Genomic DNA, 26,569 nt, shown 5'->3' on the forward strand with positions numbered 1-26,569 from the left:
CTCACCCAGGAAGCGGCGCAGGTCCTAATCCAGGCACTTGTCATCTCCCGTCTGGATTACTGCAACTCGCTGTTGGCTGGGCTCCCTGCCTGTGCCATTAAACCCCTACAACTCATCCAGAACGCCGCAGCCCGTCTGGTGTTCAACCTTCCCAAGTTCTCTCACGTCACCCCGCTCCTCCGCTCTCTCCACTGGCTTCCAGTTGAAGCTCGCATCCGCTACAAGACCATGGTGCTTGCCTACGGAGCTGTGAGGGGAACGGCACCGCAGTACCTCCAGGCTCTGATCAGGCCCTACACCCAAGCAAGGGCACTGCGTTCATCCTCCTCTGGCCTGCTCGCCTCCCTACCATTGAGGAAGTACAGTTCCCGCTCAGCCCAGTCAAAACTGTTCGCTGCTCTGGCCCCCCAATGGTGGAACAAACTCCCTCACGACGCCAGGACAGCGGAGTCAATCACCACCTTCCGGAGACACCTGAAACCCCACCTCTTCAGGGAATACCTAGGATAGGATAAGTAATCCTTCTCACCCCCCCCCCCCCCTTAATGACTTAGCTGCACTATTGTAAAGTGGCTGTTCCACTGGATGTCAGAAGGTGAATTCACCAATTTGTAAGTCGCTCTGGATAAGAGCGTCTGCTAAATGACTTAAATGTAAATGTAATTTAGATATTTTTTTGGTTACTACATGGTTCCATATTTGTTATTTTATGGTGTTGATGTCGTCACTATTATTCTAAAAATAAAGAAAAACCCTGGAATTAGTAGGTGTGTCTAAAAGTTTGACTGGTATTATATATGATAGGATGTATAGACCTTATAGACAGCAATTGAATATAATATATAGTATATCTGAAGAATACGTGGATAGAATAGTATATGTACATTAATAGTTGGACAGGATGGATTTGACTAGAATACAGTATATGCATATTAAATTGGTAAAACAGCATGTAAACATTAAAGTGTTCCATGTCTATGTACAAATGGCAGCAGCCTCTAAGGTGCAGGGTTGAGTAACCTGATAGGAGAGTGATTAATTTCAGGGCAGGCTACTGGGTGGAGGCCGGCTAGTGATGGCGATTTAACAGTCTGATGAACTTGAGATAGAAGCTGTTTTTCAGTCTCCCAGCTTTGATGCACCTGGTACTGACCTCGCCTTCTGGATGAGCGGGGTGAACAGGCTCAGGTGGCTGAGGTCCTTGATTATCTTCTTCCTGGCACCACTCCACCACTCCGCCACTCTGTCTCGTTGTTGTTTGTAGTCAGGCATACCACTGTTGTTTCATCTTCAAACTTGATTATTGAATTTGTGGTGTGCTTGGCCGTCATGGGTGAACAGGGAGTACAGGAGAGGCCTGAGCATGCACCCTTGTGTGGCCCCTGTGTTGAGGATCAGAAAAGTGGAGATGTTGTTGCCTACCTTCACCACCGGGGGGCGGCTGGTCAGAAAGTCTAGGACCCAGTTGCCCAGTTGCACAGGGCGGGATACAGACCCAGGGCCCGGAGTTTAATGATGAGCTTGGAGGATACTATTGTGTTGAAGGCTGAGCAATATTCAATGAACAACATTGGATAGGGAAGTGGGCAGTGGGGGCAGTGGGTCAAGGATGTCGGGGAAGGTGGATGTTATATGGTCCTTAACTAGATCCTTAACTAGTCTCTCGAAGTCTCTTACAGAGGCTAGCTAATGAATATGTCCATGTGTGTGTGCATGCGCGTATGCGTGTGCGGGCCTGTTATTGTCAATGTGTGTGTGTGTGTGTGTGTGTGTGTGTGTGTGTGTGTGTGTGTGTGTGTGTGTGTGTGTGTGTGTGTGTGTGTGTGTGTGTGTGTGTGTGTGTGTGTGTGTGTGTGTGTGTGTGTGTGTGTGCGTGCGTGCGTGCGATGAGTAAAGAGGAGAGGGGTGCCAGCATCTAACAATTTGATGTTATTCTTTCCTGGGCACCACTCGACAATGCAAACCACGATTCTTCAATCAGAACCGTCTACCAATTCTAGATTTACCTTCGGTTGTGGGAAAGGTGTTGCCAAACAGCCACAGCTGTTATATGTTATCAGCCTAGACCAGAGTGGACCTGGGTTATCAGACTAGACCAGTGTGGACCTGGGTTATCAGCCTAGACCAGAGTGGACCTGGGTTATCAGCCTAGACCAGAGTGGACCTGGGTTATCAGCCTAGACCAGAGTGGACCTGGGTTATCAGCCTAGACCAGAGTGGACCTGGGTCATCAGCCTAGACCAGAGTGGACCTGGGTTATCAGCCTAGACCAGAGTGGACCTGGGTTATCAGCCTAGACCAGAGTGGACCTGGGTTATCAGCCTAGACCAGAGTGGACCTGGGTTATCAGCCTAGACCAGAGTGGACCTGGGTTATCAGCCTAGACCAGTGTGGACCTGGGTTATCAGCCTAGACCAGAGTGGACCTGGGTCATCAGCCTAGACCAGAGTGGACCTGGGTTATCAGCCTAGACCAGTGTGGACCTGGGTCATCAGCCTAGACCAGTGTGGACCTGGGTCATCAGCCTAGACCAGAGTGGACCTGGGTCATCAGCCTAGACCAGAGTGGACCTGGGTCATCAGCCTAGACCAGAGTGGACCTGGGTCATCAGCCTAGACCAGAGTGGACCTGGGTTATCAGCCTAGACCAGAGTGGACCTGGGTTATCAGCCTAGACCAGAGTGGACCTGGGTTATCAGCCTAGACCAGAGTGGACCTGGGTCATCAGCCTAGACCAGAGTGGACCTGGGTTATCAGTCTAGACCAGAGTGGACCTGGGTTATCAGCCTAGACCAGATTGGACCTGGGTTATCAGCCTAGACCAGTGTGGACCTGGGTCATCAGCCTAGACCAGAGTGGACCTGGGTCATCAGCCTAGACCAGAGTGGACCTGGGTTATCAGTCTAGACCAGAGTGGACCTGGGTTATCAGCCTAGACCAGATTGGACCTGGGTTATCAGCCTAGACCAGTGTGGACCTGGGTCATCAGCCTAGACCAGAGTGGACCTGGGTTATCAGCCTAGACCAGAGTGGACCTGGGTCATCAGCCTAGACCAGAGTGGACCTGGGTCATCAGCCTAGACCAGAGTGGACCTGGGTTATCAGCCTAGACCAGAGTGGACCTGGGTTAGCCCTAATCCTGTTTAGATTTTCACAGTGATGTCCTCTGCTACAGTCTGAAAACCCTATTCCCTATTACGTGCACAGCGCTCTGGTGAAAGGTAGTGCACTATGTCGTGAAGAGGGTGCCTTTTTGACACCGACCAAATCAAATATCTATATTGTTGGGTGTGGCCTGCCCCACATGTAATGGGTTGTTTTGTTGTTTGAATTGAATGTGCTGCTTTGCTATTGTTTGTGAAGCTTGTTTTGTCTGGTGGCTTGTTGGCACAAGCTTTTTATTAATTTACTAACACCACCCACACTCACAATGCAAAAAAATATATAATTTATCCAACTTAGTACTTCTCCGCTTTTTGTGTCAGCATGCACAATGCATGATTTGATGGAAATTTGTGCACGACAGGCAAATTTGAATATGGCAGCAACCTTTTAAAATCCCAGTAGATCATTTATTTACACATTTACTTGTTTGTTATTAATGTTGTAGTGTATCAGAAGATAATCATGCACATTTAAACAATTAAGGCAGTACTGCGTTGTAATGTTCGTCGTCTTCCTCTGACGAGGAGTATGAAGGATCGGACCAATAGGCAGCGTGGTACTTGTCCATGTTGATATTTATTAACATTGAACACCAAAAACCAAAATAACAAGGAGAACGAACGAAAACGAAACAGTTCTGTCTGGTGAAGGCACAGAGACAGAAAACAATCACCCACAACTAAAATGGGGAAAACAGGCTGCCTAAGTATGATTCTCAATCAGAGACAATGAACGAAACCTGCCTCTGATTGAGAACCATACCAGGCCAAACACATAAATACTTTATAGAAAAAAGAACATAGACTACCCAACCCAACTCACGCCCTGACCAAACTAACACAAATACATTTACATTTACATTTACATTTAAGTCATTTAGCAGACGCTCTTATCCAGAGCGACTTACAAATTGGAACTAGGGTCAGAACGTGACATGCATTTTGAATATATTTCATACATTTAAATGTATAAATAATTCACTTTCTTTCATTGAACAAGAAAAAATATTTTTACGATTGTCAATATTGACCAAAATATGAAAGAATTAAAGCGATTTTGTTAAATATATTTATTGTGGAATAACAGTTGTGTTTGACTGTGTGAGAGTATGTGCGTGCAAGCATGTGGCCGTGAGTGTGTGTGTGTGTGTCGTCCTTTAGTGAGGATTAGGCTGCATAGATAGGGAGGGGGCTTCCTTCCTCTTTTGACCTCAGCCATTCAGAGAGTCCATTGATTGACCTCTGAACCTCACAGCCCTCATTTCTCAAGATGCTCTTAAGCCGTTTGTCAATACAGCATCAAGTACTTAGAGTGTGTGTGAGCTGTTCGTGGCGTGTAGAGCAGAAGTAGCTAGTAGGACTGCACGTCACGGAGAGCTCACACACTCTCTCTCTCTCACTCGCTCTCTCAAATCATTCTAAATCCGGATGCAGGTTCCTCACCTGAAGGTTAAGCAAATGGAGGAAGCAAGATGTGCGGTAAGCCGTCGTGTGTGTTTGTTGGAGAAAGTGACAGAGCCTCAGTTTATTTGGGAGCATCCCAGTCCTAAAACATTTCCACCTACGAAATCCAAGGTCACATAGAATTACGGGAGGCCCGTTTCCCTATAGCCAAAAGTTTGTCCTCGGACACAGAGCGGTGTTCTGTCTCGGATAGTAAACGTAGACTACACTGTCCTCGGACACAGAGCAGTGTTCTGTCTCGGGTAGTAAACGTAGACTACACTGTCCTCGGACACAGAGCGGTGTTCTGTCTGGGATAGTAAACGTAGACTACGCTGTCCTTGGACACAAAGGGGTGTTCTGTCTCGGATAGTAAACGTAGACTACACTGTCCTCGGACACAGAGCGGTGTTCTGTCTCGGATTGTAATCGTAGACTACACTGTCCTCGGACACAGAGCGGCGTTCTGTCTCGGAGAGTAAACGTAGACTACACTGTCCTCGGACACAGAGGGGCGTTCTGTCTCGGATAGTAAACGTAGACTACACTGTCCTCGGACACAGAGCGGTGTTCTGTCTCGGATAGTAAACGTAGACTACACTTTCCTTGGACACAGAGCGGTGTTCTGTCTCAGATTGTAATCGTAGACTACACTGTCCTCGGACACAGAGCGGCGTTCTGTCTCGGAGAGTAAACGTAGACTACACTGTCCTCGGACACAGAGCGGTGTTCTGTCTCGGATAGTAAATGTAGACGACACTGTCCTCGGACACAGAGCGGCATTCTGTCTCGGAGAGTAAACGTAGACGACACTGTCTTCGGACACATAGGGGCGTTCTGTCTCGGATAGTAAACGTAGACTACACTGTCCTCGGACACAGAGCGGCATTCTGTCTCGGAGAGTAAACGTAGACGACACTGTCTTCGGACACAGAGGGGCGTTCTGTCTCGGATAGTAAACGTAGACTACACTGTCCTCGGACACAGAGCGGTGTTCTGTCTCGGAGAGTAAACGTAGACTAAACTGTCCTTGGACACAGAGGGGTGTTCTGTCTCGGTTAGTAAACGTAGACTACACTGTCCTCGGACACAGAGCGGTGTTCTGTCTCGGAGAGTAAACGTAGACTACACTGTCCTTGGACACAGAGGGGTGTTCTGTCTCGGATAGTAAATGTAAATGTAGACGACACTGTCCTCGGACACAGAGCGGTGTTCTGTCTCGGATAATAAATGTAGACGACACTGTCCTCGGACACAGAGCGGCATTCTGTGTCGGAGAGTAAACGTAGACGACACTGTCTTCGGACACAGAGGGGCGTTCTGTCTCGGATAGTAAACGTAGACTACACTGTCCTCGGACACGGAGCGGTGTTCTGTCTCGGAGAGTAAACGTAGACTACACTGTCCTTGGACACAGAGGGGTGTTCTGTCTCGGATGGTAAACGTAGACTACACTGTCCTCGGACACAGAGCGGTGTTCTGTCTCGGGTAGTAAACGTAGACTACACTATCTTCGGACACAGAGCGGTGTTCTGTCTCGGATAGTAAACGTAGACTACGCTGTCCTTGGACACAGAGGGGTGTTCTGTCTCGGATAGTAAACGTAGACTACGCTGTCCTTGGACACAGAGCGGTGTTCTGTCTCGGATTGTAATCGTAGACTACACTGTCCTCGGACACAGAGCGGCGTTCTGTCTCAGAGAGTAAACGTAGACTACACTGTCCTCGGACACAGAGGGGCGTTCTGTCTCGGATAGTAAACGTAGACTACCATGTCCTCGGACACAGGGCGGTGTTCCTTCTCGGATAGTAAACGTAGACTACACTGCTCACAGTGTCACTGAGACAACATTTGGAGGTCTTGTCACCATCTTCTCACGCGGTCCTCGTCTTTTGTGTCTGAAGAGGACAAGGCCCCCCCTACACCCCAACGCTGTTTGATCTCCCCTTTCACCCTGGTTTAAACACACACTGTCTGTTGATAAATAGGATGTGTGTGTAAAGGAATAGATTTATTTAACCAGGCAAGTCAGTTAAAAACAAATGATTTACAATAATGGCCTACCTGGAAGACACTTATTAAAAGACTCCATTTGACTCTCCTGCGCCTGACTTCCCTGCCACCTATACACACGGCGCTGACAGAATCTCTGACCGTAAAAATATGAAGTCAGCTGGAGAGGACACTACGCCCATGGAGGTGGAGGAATGTGTTCGGGAACAAGCGGAGGCAATTGACTGTTTGAGCACTGTAATGGATCGCATTGTCCAGAATATGGATCGCTAGGAGAGACAGGGAGTTTCTCCAGCGCCACCACCACCACAACCGGAATTTCCCTTGAATGCTTTTTCCCCTCCGGAACCGAAGATCCATTTATCCCTACCCACAGGATACAACGGAGATACTGCCGGCTGCCAGGGTTTCCTCCTAAAGCTGAACTTGTATATGGCCACGGTCTCCCCAGTACCATCTGACCGTGAGAAGAGTTACGCCCTCGTCTCATGCCTCACCGGGAAAGCCCTGGAATGGGCCAGCGCTGTGTGTAGAGAGGAGGATGCGGCGTTAGACAATTTTCAGGAGTTCACCCGCCAATTCCGGATAGTATTCGACCATTCACCCGAAGGCAAAGCAGCGGGTGAGCTCCTCCATCATCTGAGGCAGGGGACGAGGAGTGCACAGGAGTTTGCTTTGGAGTTTAGGACCTTGGCTGCCGGCGCTGGATGGAGCGACAGGGCCCTGATCGACCATTACCGTTGTAGTCTACGCGAGGACGTCCGTCGGGAGCTGGCCTGTAGAGACACCACCCTCACCTTCGACCAGCTGGTGGACATGTCCATCAGGCTGGACAACATGCTGGCTACTCGTGGACATCTAGATCAGGGTCTGGTTGTTCCATCCTCCCTCACCCTCTCTCCCGAACCTATGGAATTGGGAGGGATGGTGCGCAGGGAGACCGGAGGGGGTTCCCGCTCGAGCACCATTCATGGTCGCAGAGGGCACACTGCTGGTCGGTGCTGGGTTGGTTCCTCTGGGAATAGAGAAGGCAGGCAGGGCATTCTGGCATCACCCCAGAATGAGAAGGCAGCATTCTCATCCAGAGCCCTCTGTTGCACTAATGTTTGTCTCGGTCTCTTTTCCTGATTTTTCCCTGCATTCCCAGTATAAGGCGCTAGTAGATTCAGGTGCGGCTGGGAATTTCATTAATAAAAGCTCATAGTTTAGGGATGCCTATTATTTCTGTGGATATGCCTTTCGCTATTCATGCCTTAGATAGTCGACCATTAGGGTCAGGGTTTATCAGGGAGGTAACCGCACCTTTGTGTATGATAACGCAGGAGGGTCACAAGGAGAAGATTAGTCTTGCTAATTAGTCTTGCGCCAGAAAATTGGACTGGGAGGGTTACGGGCCGGAGGAGAGATGCTGGGTTCCGGTGGAGGACGTGTTAGATCCTTCCATGTTATCAGAATTCCACCGTCTCCATCCGGATCGCCCTGCACCTCGCCCTCCGGGTCGTCCCCGAGGCCGGTGTCGATGTGCAGCTGGAGCCGCGCGTCAGGGGGGGGTACTGTCACGACTTCTGCCGAAGTGCTCGGCGTTCGACGTCACCAGTCCTCTAGCCATCATCTATCCATCTTTAATTTTCCATTGGTTTTGTCTTGTCTTCCCACACACCTGTTTTCAATCCCATTCATTACCTGTTGTGTATTTAACCCTCTGTTTCCCATCATGTCTTTGTCAGAGATTGTTTTATTGTCAGTGTTGTTTATTTGTTGTGTTGGTGCGCGACGGGTCCTCGTACCCATGTTTTTTTTCATGTCTGTACTGTATAGTGTTATGGAGCATGTTCTGTGGGCACTTATTAAAATACTGCATTTACACTCCATTTTGACTCTCCTGCGCCTGACTTCCCTGCCACCTATACACACGGCGCTGGCACTAGGTCTCGTTTGTCAATGTGTTAATTTCACTCACATTGTAATAGTAAAAAGCAGAGATATATCCTAGGTCTCGTTTGTCAATGTGTTAATTTCACTCACATTGTAATAGTAAAAAGCAGAGATATATCCTAGGTCTCGTTTGTCAATGTGTTTAGCTCACATTGTAATAGTAAAAAGCAGAGATATATCCTCGGTCTCGTTTGTCAATGTGTTTATTTCACATTGTAATAGTAAAAAGCAGAGATATATCCTAGTTCTCGTTTGTCAATGTGTTTATCTCATATTGTAATAGTAAAAAACATAGATATATCCTAGGTCTCGTTTGTCAATGTGTTTATCTCACATTGTAATAGTAAAAGCAGAGATATATCCTAGGTCTCGTTTGTCAATGTGTTTATCTCACATTGTAATAGTAAAAAGCAGAGATATATCCCAGGTCTCGTTTGTCAATGTGTTTATCTCACAATGTGGACAGTAAAAAGCAGAGATATATACTAGGTCTCGTTTGTCAACGTGTTTATCTCACATTGTAATAGTAAAAAGCAGAGATATATCCTCGGTCTCGTTTGTCAATGTGTTTATCTCACATTGTAATAGTAAAAAGCAGAGATATATACTAGGTCTCGTTTGTCAACGTGTTTATCTCACAATGTGGACAGTAAAAAGCAGAGATATATCCTCGGTCTCGTTTGTCAATGTGTTTATTTCACTCACATTGTAATAGTAAAAAGCAGAGATATATCCTAGGTCTCGTTTGTCAATGTGTTTATTTCACTCACATTGTGGATAGTAAAAAGCAGAGATATATCCTAGGCCTCGTTTGTCAATGTGTCTATCTCACATTGTAATAGTAAAAAGCAGAGATATATCCTAGGTCTCGTTTGTAAATGTGTTTATCTCACATTGTAATAGTAAAAAGCAGAGATATATCCTAGGTCTCGTTTGTCAATGTGTTTATCTCACATTGTAATAGTAAAAAGCAGAGATATATCCTAGGTCTCGTTTGTCAATGTGTTTATTTCACTCACATTGTAATAGTAAAAAGCAGAGATATATCCTAGGTCTCGTTTGTCAATGTGTTTATTTCACTCACATTGTAATAGTAAAAAGCAGAGATATATAATATACTAGGTCTCGTTTGTCAATGTGTTTATTTCACTCACATTGTAATAGTAAAAAGCAGAGATATATCCTAGGTCTCGTTTGTCAATGTGTTTATTTCACTCACATTGTAATAGTAAAAAGCAGAGATATATAATACACTAGGTCTCGTTTGTCAATGTGTTTATCTCACATTGTAATAGTAAAAAGCAGAGATATATCCTCAGTCTCGTTTGTCAATGTGTTTATCTCACATTGTAGTAGTAAAAAGCAGAGATATATCCTAGGTCTCGTTTGTCAATGTGCTTATTTCACAGTGTAACAGTAAAAAGCAGAGATATATCCTAGGTCTCGTTTGTCAATGTGTTTATCTCACATTGTAATTGTAAAAAGCAGAGATATATCCTAGGTCTCGTTTGTCAACGTGTTTATCTCACATTGTAATAGTAAAAAGCAGAGATATATCCTAGGTCTCGTTTGTCAATGTGTTTATTTCACTCACATTGTAATAGTAAAAAGCAGAGATATATCCTAGGTCTCGTTTGTCAATGTGTTTATTTCACTCACATTGTAATAGTAAAAAGCAGAGATATATCCTAGGTCTCGTTTGTCAATGTGTTTATCTCACATTGTAGTAGTAAAAAGCAGAGATATATCCTAGGTCTCGTTTGTCAATGTGCTTATCTCACATTGTAATAGTAAAAAGCAGAGATATATCCTCAGTCTCGTTTGTCAATGTGTTTATCTCACATTGTAGTAGTAAAAAGCAGAGATATATCCTAGGTCTCGTTTGTCAATGTGCTTATTTCACATTGTAACAGTAAAAAGCAGAGATATATCCTAGGTCTCGTTTGTCAATGTGTTTATCTCACATTGTAATAGTAAAAAGCAGAGATATATCCTAGGTCTCTTTTGTCAACGTGTTTATCTCACATTGTAATAGTAAAAAGCAGAGATATATCCTCGGTCTCGTTTGTCAATGTGTTTATTTCACTCACATTGTAATAGTAAAAAGCAGAGATATATCCTAGGCCTCGTTTGTCAATGTGTTTATCTCACATTGTATTAGTAAAAAGCATAGATATATCCTCGGTCTCGTTTGTCAATGTGTTTATTTCACTCACATTGTAATAGTAAAAAGCAGAGATATATCCTAGGTCTCGTTTGTCAATGTGTTTATTTCACTCACATTGTAATAGTAAAAAGCAGAGATATATCCTAGGTCTCGTTTGTCAATGTGTTTATCTCACATTGTAGTAGTAAAAAGCAGAGATATATCCTAGGTCTCGTTTGTCAATGTGCTTATCTCACATTGTAATAGTAAAAAGCAGAGATATATCCTCAGTCTCGTTTGTCAATGTGTTTATCTCACATTGTAGTAGTAAAAAGCAGAGATATATCCTAGGTCTCGTTTGTCAATGTGCTTATTTCACATTGTAACAGTAAAAAGCAGAGATATATCCTAGGTCTCGTTTGTCAATGTGTTTATCTCACATTGTAATAGTAAAAAGCAGAGATATATCCTAGGTCTCTTTTGTCAACGTGTTTATCTCACATTGTAATAGTAAAAAGCAGAGATATATCCTCGGTCTCGTTTGTCAATGTGTTTATTTCACTCACATTGTAATAGTAAAAAGCAGAGATATATCCTAGGCCTCGTTTGTCAATGTGTTTATCTCACATTGTATTAGTAAAAAGCATAGATATATCCTCGGTCTCGTTTGTCAATGTGTTTATCTCACATTGTAATAGTAAAAAGCAGAGATATATCCTAGGTCTCGTTTGTCAACGTGTTTATCTCACATTGTAATAGTAAAAAGCAGAGATATATCCTAGGTCTCGTTTGTCAATGTGTTTATCTCACATTGTATTAGTAAAAAGCAGAGATATATCCTAGGTCTCGTTTGTCAATGTGTTTATCTCACATTGTAATAGTAAAAAGCAGAGATATATCCTAGGTCTCGTTTGTCAATGTGTTTATCTCACATTGTATTAGTAAAAAGCAGAGATATATCCTAGGTCTCGTTTGTCAATGTGTTTATCTCACATTGTAATAGTAAAAAGCAGAGATATATCCTAGGCCTCGTTTGTCAATGTGTTTATCTCACATTGTATTAGTAAAAAGCAGAGATATATCCTAGGCCTCGTTTGTCAATGTGTTTATCTCACATTGTAATTGTAAAAAGCAGAGATATATCCTCGGTCTCGTTTGTCAATGTGTTTATCTCACATTGTAATAGTAAAAAGCAGAGATATATCCTAGGCCTCGTTTGTCAATGTGTTTATCTCACATTGTAATAGTAAAAAGCAGAGATATATCCTAGGTCTCGTTTGTCAATGTGTTTATCTCACATTGTATTAGTAAAAAGCAGAGATATATCCTAGGTCTCGTTTGTCAATGTGTTTATCTCACATTGTAATAGTAAAAAGCAGAGATATATCCTAGGTCTCTTTTGTCAACGTGTTTATCTCACATTGTAATAGTAAAAAGCAGAGATATATCCTCGGTCTCGTTTGTCAATGTGTTTATTTCACTCACATTGTAATAGTAAAAAGCAGAGATATATCCTAGGCCTCGTTTGTCAATGTGTTTATCTCACATTGTATTAGTAAAAAGCATAGATATATCCTCGGTCTCGTTTGTCAATGTGTTTATCTCACATTGTAATAGTAAAAAGCAGAGATATATCCTAGGTCTCGTTTGTCAACGTGTTTATCTCACATTGTAATAGTAAAAAGCAGAGATATATCCTAGGTCTCGTTTGTCAATGTGTTTATCTCACATTGTATTAGTAAAAAGCAGAGATATATCCTAGGTCTCGTTTGTCAATGTGTTTATCTCACATTGTAATAAAAAGTAAAAATGTGTTTATCTCACATTGTATTAGAAAAAGCAGAGATATATCCTAGGTCTCGTTTGTCAATGTGTTTATCTCATTGTAATAGTAAAAAGCAGAGATATATCCTTTTGTCATTAGTATCTCACATTGTATTAGTAAAAAGCAGAGATATATCCTAGGTCTCGTTTGTCAATGTGTTTATCTCACATTGTAATAGTAAAAAGCAGAGATATATCCTAGGCCTCGTTTGTCAATGTGTTTATCTCACATTGTATTAGTAAAAAGCAGAGATATATCCTAGGTCTCGTTTGTCAATGTGTTTATCTCACATTGTAATAGTAAAAAGCAGAGATATATCCTAGGTCTCGTTTGTCAACGTGTTTATCTCACATTGTAATAGTAAAAAGCAGAGATATATCCTCGGTCTCGTTTGTCAATGTGTTTATTTCACTCACATTGTAATAGTAAAAAGCAGAGATATATCCTAGGCCTCGTTTGTCAACGTGTTTATCTCACATTGTAATAGTAAAAAGCAGAGATATATCCTAGGTCTCGTTTGTCAATGTGTTTATTTCACTCACATTGTAATAGTAAAAAGCAGAGATATATCCTAGGTCTCGTTTGTCAACGTGTTTATCTCACATTGTAATTGTAAAAAGCAGAGATATATCCTAGTTCTCGTTTGTCAACGTGTTTATCTCACATTGTAATAGTAAAAAGCAGAGATATATCCTAGGCCTCGTTTGTCAACGTGTTTATCTCACATTGTATTAGTAAAAAGCAGAGATATATCCTAGTTCTCGTTTGTCAACGTGTTTATCTCACATTGTAATTGTAAAAAGCAGAGATATATCCTAGTTCTCGTTTGTCAACGTGTTTATCTCACATTGTAATAGTAAAAAGCAGAGATATATCCTAGGCCTCGTTTGTCAACGTGTTTATCTCACATTGTATTAGTAAAAAGCAGAGATATATCCTAGGTCTCGTTTGTCAATGTGTTTATCTCACATTGTAATAGTAAAAAGCAGAGATATATCCTAGGTCTCGTTTGTCAACGTGTTTATCTCACATTGTAATAGTAAAAAGCAGATATATATCCTCGGTCTCGTTTGTCAATGTGTTTATCTCACATTGTAATTGTAAAAAGCAGAGATATATCCTCGGTCTCGTTTGTCAATGTGTTTATCTCACATTGTAATAGTAAAAAGCAGAGATATATCCTAGGCCTCGTTTGTCAATGTGTTTATCTCACATTGTATTAGTAAAAAGCATAGATATATCCTCGGTCTCGTTTGTCAATGTGTTTATCTCACATTGTAATAGTAAAAAGCAGAGATATATCCTAGGTCTCGTTTGTCAACGTGTTTATCTCACATTGTAATAGTAAAAAGCAGAGATATATCCTAGGTCTCGTTTGTCAATGTGTTTAACCCACATTGTAATAGTAAAAAGCAGAGATATATCCTAGGTCTCGTTTGTCAATGTGTTTATTTCACTCACATTGTAATAGTAAAAAGCAGAGATATATCCTAGGTCTCGTTTGTCAACGTGTTTATTTCACTCACATTGTGGATAGTAAAAAGCAGAGATATATCCTAGGTCTCGTTTGTCAACGTGTTTATCTCACATTGTAATAGTAAAAAGCAGAGATATATACTAGGTCTCGTTTGTCAACGTGTTTATCTCACATTGTAATAGTAAAAAGCAGAGATATATCCTAGGTCTCGTTTGGCAACGTGTTTATCTCACATTGTAATAGTAAAAAGCAGAGATATATCCTAGGTCTCGTTTGTCAACGTGTTTATCTCACATTGTAATAGTAAAAAGCAGAGATATATCCTAGGTCTCGTTTGTCAACGTGTTTATCTCACATTGTAATAGTAAAAAGCAGAGATATATCCTAGGTCTCGTTTGGCAACGTGTTTATCTCACATTGTAATAGTAAAAAGCAGAGATATATCCTAGGTCTCGTTTGTCAATGTGTTTATCTCACATTGTGGATAGTAAAAAGCAGAGATATATTCTAGGTCTCGTTTGTCAACGATGTAAGAAAAACAGAATACATTGGCAAAGGGATAAGACATATATATTGGACACATATATATATACATATATATTGAGTAAACACATTTGGTACAAGCTACATGTTATTATAGTGGATTGCAAACATGTCAAATGTCATTGTTAAATAGTTAAATAACCGTGTCACTATTCAGTTTATACCGGGCAACTGTGAGTTTAAGTTGCACATAATCAAATGACTTTGAAGTTGAGATCCTTAAAAATTTTTATAGGGATCACATGTTGCAATTAGCCTCCATGTGTAGTTTACTCAATGTAGCAAGCAAGCAGGTTGCATTTATGATAACAACGTCGGTTGATGCCAATTATTCTGAACATATCCAAATGTTTCATGCACTTGTTTAAGTCTTTGGCACAAACTGTTAATTAAAAGCATGTGGTGAAAGATAACAAGTTAAAACAGGCGTAGCAGCGACTTGTGTAAAGGCTGAACTAAAACCCATTGTTTGGAAAGCCTTTAGACCTATGACTACGTCAAGCCTCACGCACCTAGACTGTGTAAAGGCTGAACTAAAACCCATTGTTTGGAAAGCCTTTAGAACTATGACTACGTCAAGCCTCACGCACCTAGACTGTGTAAAGGCTGAACTAAAACCCATTGTTTGGAAAGCCTTTAGACCTATGACTACGTCAAGCCTCACGCACCTAGACTGTGTAAAGGCTGAACTAAAACCCATTGTTTGGAAAGCCTTTAGACCTATGACTACGTCAAGCCTCACGCACCTAGACTGTGTAAAGGCTGAACTAAAACCCATTGTTTGGAAAGCCTTTAGACCTATGACTACGTCAAGCCTCACGCACCTAGACTGTGTAAAGGCTGAACTAAAACCCATTGGTTGGAAAGCCTTTAGACCTATGACTACGTCAAGCCTCACGCACCTAGACTGTGTAAAGGCTGAACTAAAACCCATTGTTTGGAAAGCCTTTAGACCTATGACTACGTCAAGCCTCACGCACCTAGACTGTGTAAAGGCTGAACTAAAACCCATTGTTTGGAAAGCCTTTAGACCTATGACTACGTCAAGCATCACGCACCTAGACTGTGTAAAGGCTGAACTAAAACCCATTGGTTGGAAAGCCTTTAGACCTATGACTACGTCAAGCCTCACGCACCTAGACTGGATTTTTATCGCTCCATGTGTGTGGGTTTTTCAAACTAGTTGACTTAGATACATTATTTACATCATCATAGAGAGCAGAGATGGGACTGTGGGAGGGGTCTCTTTGTCAGATGAATCAATCCTTTGGTTTGAGATAAGGAGGGGAGGAGGAGTGACCTCATCATCAAAGACACGCTCACACAGACTATAGAGTGCCTGCTTCAGCTCCAACCAGTGAGGACACACCGCAGCCTGCTTGCCTGCCTGGCCACCTGTCTCCTCTCACTCCCCGGCCCTGGCTGGCTCCCCAGCCCCGGCCTCTCTCCTGTAATGATACTATGGGTTGTGTTGCCAACTCCATCCAGACAATTCTACTGTTACAACGGGAAGCTCTAACAACCACGACTCTCCTTTCCAAACTCTACCACCACATGGAGAACAGCAAGGTCAGCGATAAAGATGTCTGTCACGTAAAAGCCTATGCGTAAACAGATACTACCACTGATAATTATAAATAGAATATAAGTGTAAGTATTTTGTTTGAAAAATATGGCTCCTCTTCTAGGTGATTTTGAATATTTGGCCTAGCTTCTAAGCCACCCCTCAACGCTCACAACATAGCATTGGACTGATAAAAGTATTGGATGAAGTTACTACAATTTTACTATCCTGTGTGAATGTGTGTGTTTTACCTCTCATAGCCAACTCTTCTGCTGTGTCTGTCTCTCTCTCTGTCAAATCAAATCAAATCAAATTGTATTTGTCACATACACATGGTTAGCAGATGTTAATGCGAGTGTAGCGAAATGCTTGTGCTTCCAGTTCCGACAATGCAGTAATAACCAAGTAATCTAACTAACAATTCCAAAACTAATATCTTATACACAGTGTAAGGGGATAAAGAATATGTACATAAAGATATGAATGAGTGATGGTGCAGAGCAGCATAGGCAAGATACAGTAGATGGTATCGAGTACAGTATATACATATGAGATGAGTATGTAAACAAAGTGGCATAGTTAAAGTGACTAGTGATACATGTATTACATAAGGATGCAGTAGATGATAGAGTACAGTATATACGTATACATATGAGATGAATAATGTAGGGTATGTAAACATTATATTAGGTAGCATTGTTTAAAGTGGCTAGTGATATATTTTACATCCTTTCCCATCAATTCCCATTATTGAAGTGGCTGGAGTTGAGTCAGTGTGTTGGCAGCAGCCACTCAATGTTAGTGGTTGCTGTTTAACAGTCTGATGGCCTTGAGATAGAAGCTGTTTTTCAGTCTCTCGGTCCCAGCTTTGATGCACCTGTACTGACCTCGCCTTCTGGATGATAGCGGGGTGAACAGGCAGTGGCTCGGGTGGGTGTTGTCCTTGATGATCTTTATGGCCTTCCTGTAACATTGGGTGGAGTAGGTGTCCTGGAGGGCAGGTAGTTTGCCCCGGTGATACGTTGTGCAGACCTCACTACCCTCTGGAGAGCCTTACGGTTGTGGGCGGAGCAGTTGCCGTACCAGGCGATGATACAGCCCGCCAGGATGCTCTCGATGTGCATCTGTAGAAGTTTGTGAGTGTTTTTGGTGACAAATATGGCTTTCTTCAGCCTCCTGAGGTTGAAGAGGCGCCGCTAGCCTTCTTCACGTTGCTGTCTGTGTGAGTGGACCAATTTAGTTTGTCTGTGATGTGTATGCCGAGGAACTTAAAACTTACTACCCTCTCCACTACTGTACTGTGTGTGTGTGTGTGTGTGTGTGTGTGTGTGTGTGTGTGTGTGTGTGTGTGTGTGTGTGTGTGTGTGTGTGTGTGTGTGTGTGTGTGTGTGTTTGATGAGTAAGTTGGTGCTGAGCGCCCCCCATGCGTCCGCACAAATGTGTAGCCTATTTGTATATTGTTCATTGCTTGGTGTTTGTATAAAACTGTAGTTTACATGTTTTGCTCATAATTCAGCGACATTTGCTATTTAATTCAACATATTTTCAGTTGAAATCAGTTAAATGACAACATGTTGTGCTAAAAATTGGTGCATTTTATTCTGGCCTATTTAGCATTTTCTGGTGTTGCTCTTTTACTGTAAGCTAATAAATAGATGTATTGCCACCTCTGACATGTTTCGTTCGCTCAGTTTATACCCAGTGTGGGGCCTACATGTTTTAGAAGTGTTTAATCAGAAATGCGCACGGATATGAACTACTGTAAAACAATGCACTCCAGGTATGTGACATTTCATTTAATTGGCCTTTTATTTCAATAGTCAGGACTTGTACTTGAACTATAATTTCGTTTTTACCCCAAAGTATGCTTGTAACTGGCTCATTGAATTCAACATTGTCAAATGTGTTGGCGCTTAGAGTCTGCATGAATTCTAATAACAATGGGTTTGAGCGTGGAGGTTTCAAACCAAAAATTAAAGCATCATCAGATAGCCTAATTATTGTTACTTATAGCCTCCTAGAATTAAAAAAAATGTATAGGCATATACATAAATATTTCGATTTTTAGAAACAATAATAAATATTATGCATTGACTATCAAGTGTTTATATGATGAACAGTGGATGTAAAGTAGACTGGAAACCTAAATCGTACTTAAATTAATGGATGTAAAGTAGCCTAGAAACCGAAATCGTACTTAAATTAATTTGTTCGTCAAGCAAGCTAAATATGAAAACTAAATTATTGTCAATGTCGACATTTTTCTACTTTTATAATATACCTATAAATTGTTATTCTTATTGTTGGTATTTTGCCAATGATAACAATAATAACAACATCGATATTCACAGATGAATATAGATAATAGGCTAAGCCTAATAAATCGACGCCCATAAAGGTTCATGTATTCATTCAAAACAAGCAGACTATAGCTTTTTGTTGACTACACTGTCCCTAACCGCTTTCTCTCCCTCTCTTTTCTATTTTACAGATTGATTATAAAGCTATTAGGGATATTGAAGTGGGTGAAGAGCTATTGGTGTATATGAAGGAAGGAATTTTCCCCGAGGGATCGATGGCACTAAACCTAGAAGGTAAGATTAATGCCATCATTAGCGCATATTTAAATTAACTCCAAAATAACATTTTGTTTTGGATCATTTAATAATTATTTTAGATACAGATTTGGGGCAAAAATAATGACGTTTTGGATCTTTTTCCAAATTGACATCTATAAAAAGCTTATTTTGGGGAAAATATTTGGCCTCAAGATCTGTCTACATTCAATCAGACAATACATAGCCTAAGCTAACACCCGATCAATGACGAACTCAGTCCTCATCCATCCTCGAACAATTGTAAATCAAAATCAAATGTTATTTGTCACAAGTGTTTAGCAGATGTTATTGCAGGTGCAGCGAAAAGCTTGAGAATAGTGGGTCGCGATCACAACAAAGACCTCGTAGAACGAGATGTGACAGCGGTCAATAACCTCGGACATTTAGGGATGTAGAAAACATTATAGGCTTTCTCTATGAAGACCCGATGCAAGGAACATGATGCCATGGTCTATTTCTTGAAGTAGAACTGATGTTTTTTGGGAAGGATTAGACAGCTATTATGTTTGAAGTGAAGGATTTGATGTAGGATTTAACTTTTACCTACTTACCTCACCGTGCATCAGAAGGAATATAGGATATTATACTGAACCAAAATATCAACCCAACATGCAACAATTTCAAAGATTTTACTGAGATACAGTTCATATCAGGAAGTAAATGTAATTAATGAATTAGGCCCTAATCTATGGATTTCACATGACTGTGCAAGGGCGCAGCCATGGGTGGGCCTGGGAGGGCGTAGGTCCACCCACTTGGGAGCCAGGCCAACCCACTGTGGGGCCAGGCCCAGCCATCAGAGTGAGTTTTCCTCCACAGAAAATACTCCTCAGCACCCCTGATATTATGATATTTCATAGCTGCAATTTGAGCCCCCCTCAGATCTTTTTGCCAAAGAACAGGAGAGAGGATGAAACGGTAAGAAATAGATGTGCGCTAGAGTGTCTATAAAAGAAAGAGACAAACAGAAACAACATTGACACTTTACCAGTGTGTGAATTAGTGTCAAAGGGAAAGGTAGACTGTGTGCGTGTGCGTGGGTGCGCAAGAGAAAATAGGGAGAGAGGGGAAAAGGAGAGGAAGAGCTTGGTGCTGCACAGCTCTCCTCGGCTGGTTTATCGGAGCTGGGACTTGGAGTGGGGCTTGAGGAGGCTCCGAGACCTCACCCACGCTCACAGATTAGACACTAAACGGCACATAACTGTGTTCCCCTACCTCTCAAAGAGAGCTATTAGTCTCCCATTTATGTGTGCTTTCACAAACACCCTCCTCCCCATTCATGCTCGCTCTACTGCTGAGTGTTACTGGTCGATTCATTCAATAGATCATGGCGACAAAATGATTCTTTGTGCGCTGCGTTCCAAAACGCTTCCCCTGTCATTGTAGGTCTCGAGTCTAATGTCTTCCAGCGGTGAAATCGATGGCTCGGTGCGGCTCTGACGAGTCCTCAAGTTTCAATTCCTCCTTGAAGTCTTTTTTGATTTGACAAAGCCTCGTAGTCGGTGTAATAAAACAAGTAGGCCAATAAAGCCTCACAAGCGCGTCGTAAGGCTGTTACTGGAAAGATGTCGCAGCCTTCAAAAGTGCCACATCCAAATATTCTGAGCGTTGAGGAGTTTTTCATCTTGGGAGGGAACAGTTCACACACAGTAAATGAGTTATATGGCTTTGGTGGCAGCTATGCATGTATAGCCTTTGAGATGGAAGTAATGGACAATTGAGACCAGAGGGTCATTTGTTCAAATCCATGTTTAGACAAAGTGCTGTTGCTACACTTCTCCCCTTTTAATGCATCTGGTTATTGCCAGCTGAATAAATGGCATACAGTATGAACTAGGTGAGCCATACACTCGAAGTCATTTTGAATCAACTTGAGTTGATAGTTAGGTCAAGTCAGGTCATGGCAATGCTGGGACAGGGCAGGTGCCAACGTTGCAGGCCCGGCTCCAGGATGACATGTCTGAGAGGGGGCACAGCTAGAATTGCTTTAGAGCCTTAATAAAACAAGGTCCATTGATCCTGCTGCTGTTCAAATGTACAAAAATTGATCTGAAACGTAGCCTGACACATCAACAACCGTCGTTTGATAGAAGCCTAATAACACAAGAAGGATATATGCCCCACTACGACATAGGCCTACAAGTGTATTTGAAATGCAGCCGTAGCTGCTGCGGTAGGTCTGCACATCATTTGTGAATATCATCACGCCCAGATCAGCTCGACACTAGGCTATCAAAGACTCTTCCAGGCTTCATTGCTTAATTACACTCTAATAATTAGAACGATAGGCTACATATTGCTGTCGAATGTGTAACACTATTCAATGAGTGTAGCCAATCCGCCTTTTCTCCAGGTACGCACTATTTTCTGTGTGGCAGAGTTCCAAACGCACATGCACACGCTATAGCAAGATAGCAGGGAGGGAGAGAAGAGGAGGCGGTGTGTTGTTGTCATAGTATTGACATCACTTTTACAGTAATGCAAATGTAATGATACCAGAGTGAACGTTTGCTTACTTCGTTTAGTAGGCGACACGCGGTGTTGGTCATACTAGTGCTATATACAACATGTTTTTTTAGGCCTATCTGAAATGCAGCCATATACTGTACACAACTGTCATTTTGCGCGCAAGAAAGCACGTGATGTTGAAGAAAAGCCACATGAAGACTGGTAGCCCTAGATGCATTCAAATAGCACATACCGTAACCATCTATTCAGGATCATGGACAGGTGGCTACCGTCAGTCAGTGCAATGAAACGATACTGTTATATGCGCTTCCAATTTCATTGTCCCTAAACCCATCACATAAGGCAAAGCTCTATATCTATCAATAACATTTTTTAAAACGTAATATTATATTTGTTTAGATTAGCCAATGAGGCTAATCTGTAAAATTGTTCCAAACGGCCAAATATGTGGGGAATGTAAAAGCTAAAAAGTTGTCCAGGAGTGACACAAGTTTTGGCTACTAATTGCTTGTTGGCAGATTTCTATACTGTTTGCTCTTAATCTTTAGGCCTGTTTAGTACCATGTCATTTATTGAGCCATGATGCTTCATTGTTTTCTGCTCTTCTCAGATACAGGGCTTTCAGAAAGTATTCACACCCTTTGAACTTTTCCACATTTTGTTGTGTTACAGTCTGAATATAAAATGGGTTAAATTTCGAATATATTTTGTCACTGGGTTACACACAATACCCCATAATGTTAAAGTGGAATTATGTTTTTTGAAATGTTTACAAATTAAGTTAAAATGAAAAGCTGAATGTCTTGAGTCAATAAGTATTCAATCCCTTTTGTTATGGCAAGCCTAAATCAGTTCAGGAGTAAACATGTGTTTAACAAGTCACATAAGAAGTTGCATGGACTCACTCTGTGCAATATCAGTGTTTAACATGGTTGTTGAATAAATAATTCATCTCTGTAACCCACACATACAATTATCGAGCAGTGAATTTCAAACATAAATTCAACCACAAAGACCAGGGAGGTTTTCTAATGCCTTGCAAATGATGGGTAAAAATAAAATAAAAACAAACACAGAATATCCCTATTAGCATGGTGAAGATATGAATTACACATTGGATGGTGTATCAATACACCAAGTCATTGCACAGATACAGGTGTCCTTCCGAACTCAGTTGCTGGAGAGGAAGGGAATAGCTCAGGGATTTTACTATGGAGGCCACCAGTGATTTTAAAACGGTTATAGAGTTGAATTACTGTGATAAGAGAGAACTGATGATCAATCAACAACATTGTAGTTACTTCACAATACTAACCTAAATGACAGAGTGAAAATAAGGAAGCCTGTACAGAATATAAATATTCCAAAACATGCATTTGTTTGCAATAAGGCACTAAAGTAAAACTGAAAACAATGTGGCGAAGAAATGAACTATATGTCCTGAATACAAATGTTTATGTTTGGGGCAAACTAACACAACACATCACTGAGTACCACTCTTCATATTTTCAAGCATGGTAGTGGCTGCATCATGTTATGGGTTTGGTTGTCATCGGCAAGGACTAGTGAGATTTTTTTAGGATAAAAATAAACAGAATCGAGTTAAGCGCAGGCAAAATCCTAGAGGAAACCTGGTTCAGTTTGCATTACAACAGACACTGTGAGACAAATTCACCTTTCAGCAGGACAATAACGTAAAACACAAGGTCAAATATACACTGTAGTTGCTTACCAAGATGTGGCCTAGTTACAGTTTTGATTTAAATTGAATTGGAAATCTATGGCAAGACTTGAACATGGCTGTGTAGCAATGATCAACAACCAACTTGACAGAGCTTACATTTTTTTTAAGAATAATGTGCAAATATGTTACAATCCAGGTGTGCAAAACTTACCCAGAAAGAATCACAGCTATAATCGCTGCCAAAGCTGCTTTTAACATTGAATAAGGGATCTGAATTTATTTTTAATAATTTGCTACAATTTCTAAAAACATGTTTTCACTTTGTCAGTATGAGCTATTATGTGTAGGTGGTTGAGATTTATTATTTTTTGAATCCAATTTGAATTCAGGCTGAAACACAACAGCATGTAGAATAAGTCAAAGGGTATGAATACTTTCTGAAGGCACTGTTGTCTCTGTCCTGGTCTGCGCAACTGGCAGCATCTACATCTACAGAAAACACAGCTAGGGGGGAACATCTGGGGGGTCCATGCCTGGCTTTGTCACTCTGCAACCTAGCCTAAACACGCATGGCTCATTCCTCTTGGACAACATCCACCCTACACTCCCCCATTCCCGACCCCTCTCTTCAACTTGGCCTGAGTTGTTGAACTTGGCGCCAGGTCAGAAAGCCGCCATTGAAATCGCCTTCCTCACAGTTCCATTGGTTTGACCTTGGTTGGGAAACGCATTTCAAAGGCTATCAACCTGGAAAATAATGACAAATGTTTAGCCTTTTGCTTCCTTTGCATGCTATAGCCTAAAGCCACTGAACAGCCGCCACCACTGAACTGAAAAGTAATTAGCTATGTGTTAATTAAGATGTAAAGCTGACTAGCCCAGGCTACATTTGATTGTTCTTAGATGTGTTTATGTTTTAGGTCAAAGCTAATGGGAGAGTGGTTGTTTAAGCATTTGAACATGCACTTGATTCGCTTGGACAGGAGAGTGAGAGGTTTATCTTTTCTAAACTTGAAATGCTAGACATTCCTGGTTCCTGTTTATGATTGTATGTTCAGTTTGGGATCACAGATGGATGTTGGCTGGGGAGCTACGTAGTTATCCTGCTCAGCCTTTTACCCTTAGTGTGTGTGTGTGTGTGTGTGTGTGTGTGTGTGTGTGTGTGTGTGTGTGTGTGTGTGTGTGTGTGTGTGTGTGTGTGTGTGTGTGTGTGTGTGTGTGTGTGTGTGTAGAGGGACCTTATCTAACCTACAGGCTATTCACAAGTGTGTGTTGTCTGTTTTTGCAAAAGACACATTTCCGAAAAATAAATAGTCAGATTGTACCACAGACGAACAGATGTACCGCTGTGAGGACTGTGACGAGCTGTTCACCTCGGCCCTGGAGCTGCAGCGGCACCAGAAGTGCTTTTGTTCCAGCGCCGGGTCCGTGTTCGACACTCTCAGCAACGAGACCTTCAAGCAGGGCTGTGACGACAGCGACCACGAGTCTGTCCACGAGTGCAAGGACTGCGAGAAGATCTTCCCCGACGAGTACAGGTGCAGCACACACACACACACACACGCACGCACGTGCACGCACGCACACACACACACACACGCACGCACACACACACACACACACACACACACACGTGCACGCGCGCACACACACACACGCTCACACACACACACACGTGCACGCGCACACACACACACGCTCACACACACACACACGCTCACACACACACACACATAGGGTAGCACGCAGGGACACACACAGTGCTACCATTACCTCTACACTACTGATTTGAAGAGTTTCCTCATCCTGAATGACTGTGTGTCTGTGCTCCCTGTCCAGTCTGGGCCAACACATGATTGTGCACACAGAGGAGCGGGAGTACAAGTGTGACCAGTGTCCCAAGGCCTTCAACTGGAAGTCCAACCTCAACCGCCACCAGATGTCCCACGACAGCGGCAAGCAGTTCCAGTGTCACAACTGCGATAAGGTACAGCACACCCGGCATGTAAGTTGTGCGCAGAAACACAGGCTTCTTTTGCTACCTTGGTGAATGCTGATCCTAGCCACAGTAGTGAATTGACTGGGGAGAAAAGTCATTGTGTATGTATGTAGAAAATAGGATTTTAACCATATGATTTTGTGATTAAGTTAGTGTAACGCAAGCATAAATGCAATTTAGTACCAACTTAATCATGTCAGTTCATGCTATGACTTGAAAATGTCATTACTTGCTGTTTATTCAGCTAACTGGTTGTCTGGCATTTAGTGCTGAGTGATTAGTGGTTTTTGAGGTCGGTTTGGTTCCGGTTTGATTAGAAAAAAATTATCCCGGATTTCAGTTGAACTTTTTTTTTTTAAACATGAAATGCATTATAAAATAATGACATAACAATGAATTTAGAGCTTTTTAATGGAAATTCTAAGGCCAAAAATAGTGAACATTCAATAGCCAAAACATTTAAAATATTCAATTGCACCTGTTCGGTCCACATTGGGTAGACATCAATAGAAAATGGGAAATTACTATGAAATAATACAATATTTCAGTTGTGTATATTGCTTAGTTTCCATTTCATGAATTTATTCATTTTAATTCCTTAGCCTCTTGATACTCCTCATCCCGGATCCGGGATCGTGAATAAAGCCTCAGGCTCATTAGCATAACGCAACGTTAACGATTTCTGAAAATCGCAAATAAAATGAAAATAATGCGCCTGCTCTCAAGCTTAGCCTTTTCTTAACAACACTGTCATCTCAGATTTTCAAAATATGCTTTTGAACCATAGCAAATCACTAATTTGTGTAAGAGTATGCTAAGCTAGCTTAGCATTTTGAGTAGCATTTAGCACGCAACATTTTCACAAAAACCAGATAACCAAATAAATAAAATCATTTACCTTTGAAGAGCTTCGGATGTTTTCAATGAGGAGACTCTCAGTTACATAGCAAATGTTCAGTTTTTCCTGAAAGAATCTTTGGGTAGGAGAAATCGCTCCGTTTTGTACATCACATTTGGCTAACGAAACGAAAATTCAGTCACCAAAACATCAAACTTTTTCCGAATTAACTCCATAATATCGACCGAAACATGGCAAACGTTGTTTGGAATCTATCCTCAAGGTGTTTTTTCACATATCTCTTCATTGATATGCAGTTCGTGGAAGCCTGCTTTCCCCTCAGAATCGCATGGAAAAATACCAGCAGCTGAAAAAGACGCACCAATTTCGACGGAGGACACCGGGCGGACACCTGGAAAATGTAGTCTCTTATGGTCAATCTTCCAATGATATGCCTACAAATACGTCACAATGCTGCAGACACCTTGGGGAAATGACAGAAAGGGCAGGCTCATTCCTCTCGCATTCACAGCCATATAAGGAGACAATGGAAAACGGAGCCTCAAAAATCCTGCTGGTTTCCTGGATGCCGTTTCATCTTGGTTTTGCCTGTAGCTCCCGTTCTAGGGCACCCACAGAGAATATCTTTGCAGTTCTAGAAACGTCAGAGTGTTTTCTTTCCAAAGCTATCAATTATATGCATAGTCGAGCATCTTTTTGTGACAAAATATTGCGCTTAAAATGGGCACCTCTTTTTATCCAAAAATGAAATAGCGCCCCCATAGCATCAAGAGGTTAAAGTCATCATCTCATCTCGGTTCAGGCTGGAGCAGTCAGCCAGTCAGTTATCT

At 41.9% G+C, this 26,569-nt stretch overlaps 1 pseudogene; it reads left to right on the top strand.

Moving 5' to 3' along the window:
* Positions 1–26,569, top strand: part of LOC135527408 (histone-lysine N-methyltransferase PRDM16-like) — a 472,536-nt pseudogene that overhangs the window by 376,586 nt on the left and 69,381 nt on the right.

This window comes from Oncorhynchus masou, chromosome 33, assembly GCF_036934945.1.
Source record: "Oncorhynchus masou masou isolate Uvic2021 chromosome 33, UVic_Omas_1.1, whole genome shotgun sequence".
Lineage (NCBI taxonomy): Eukaryota > Metazoa > Chordata > Actinopteri > Salmoniformes > Salmonidae > Oncorhynchus > Oncorhynchus masou.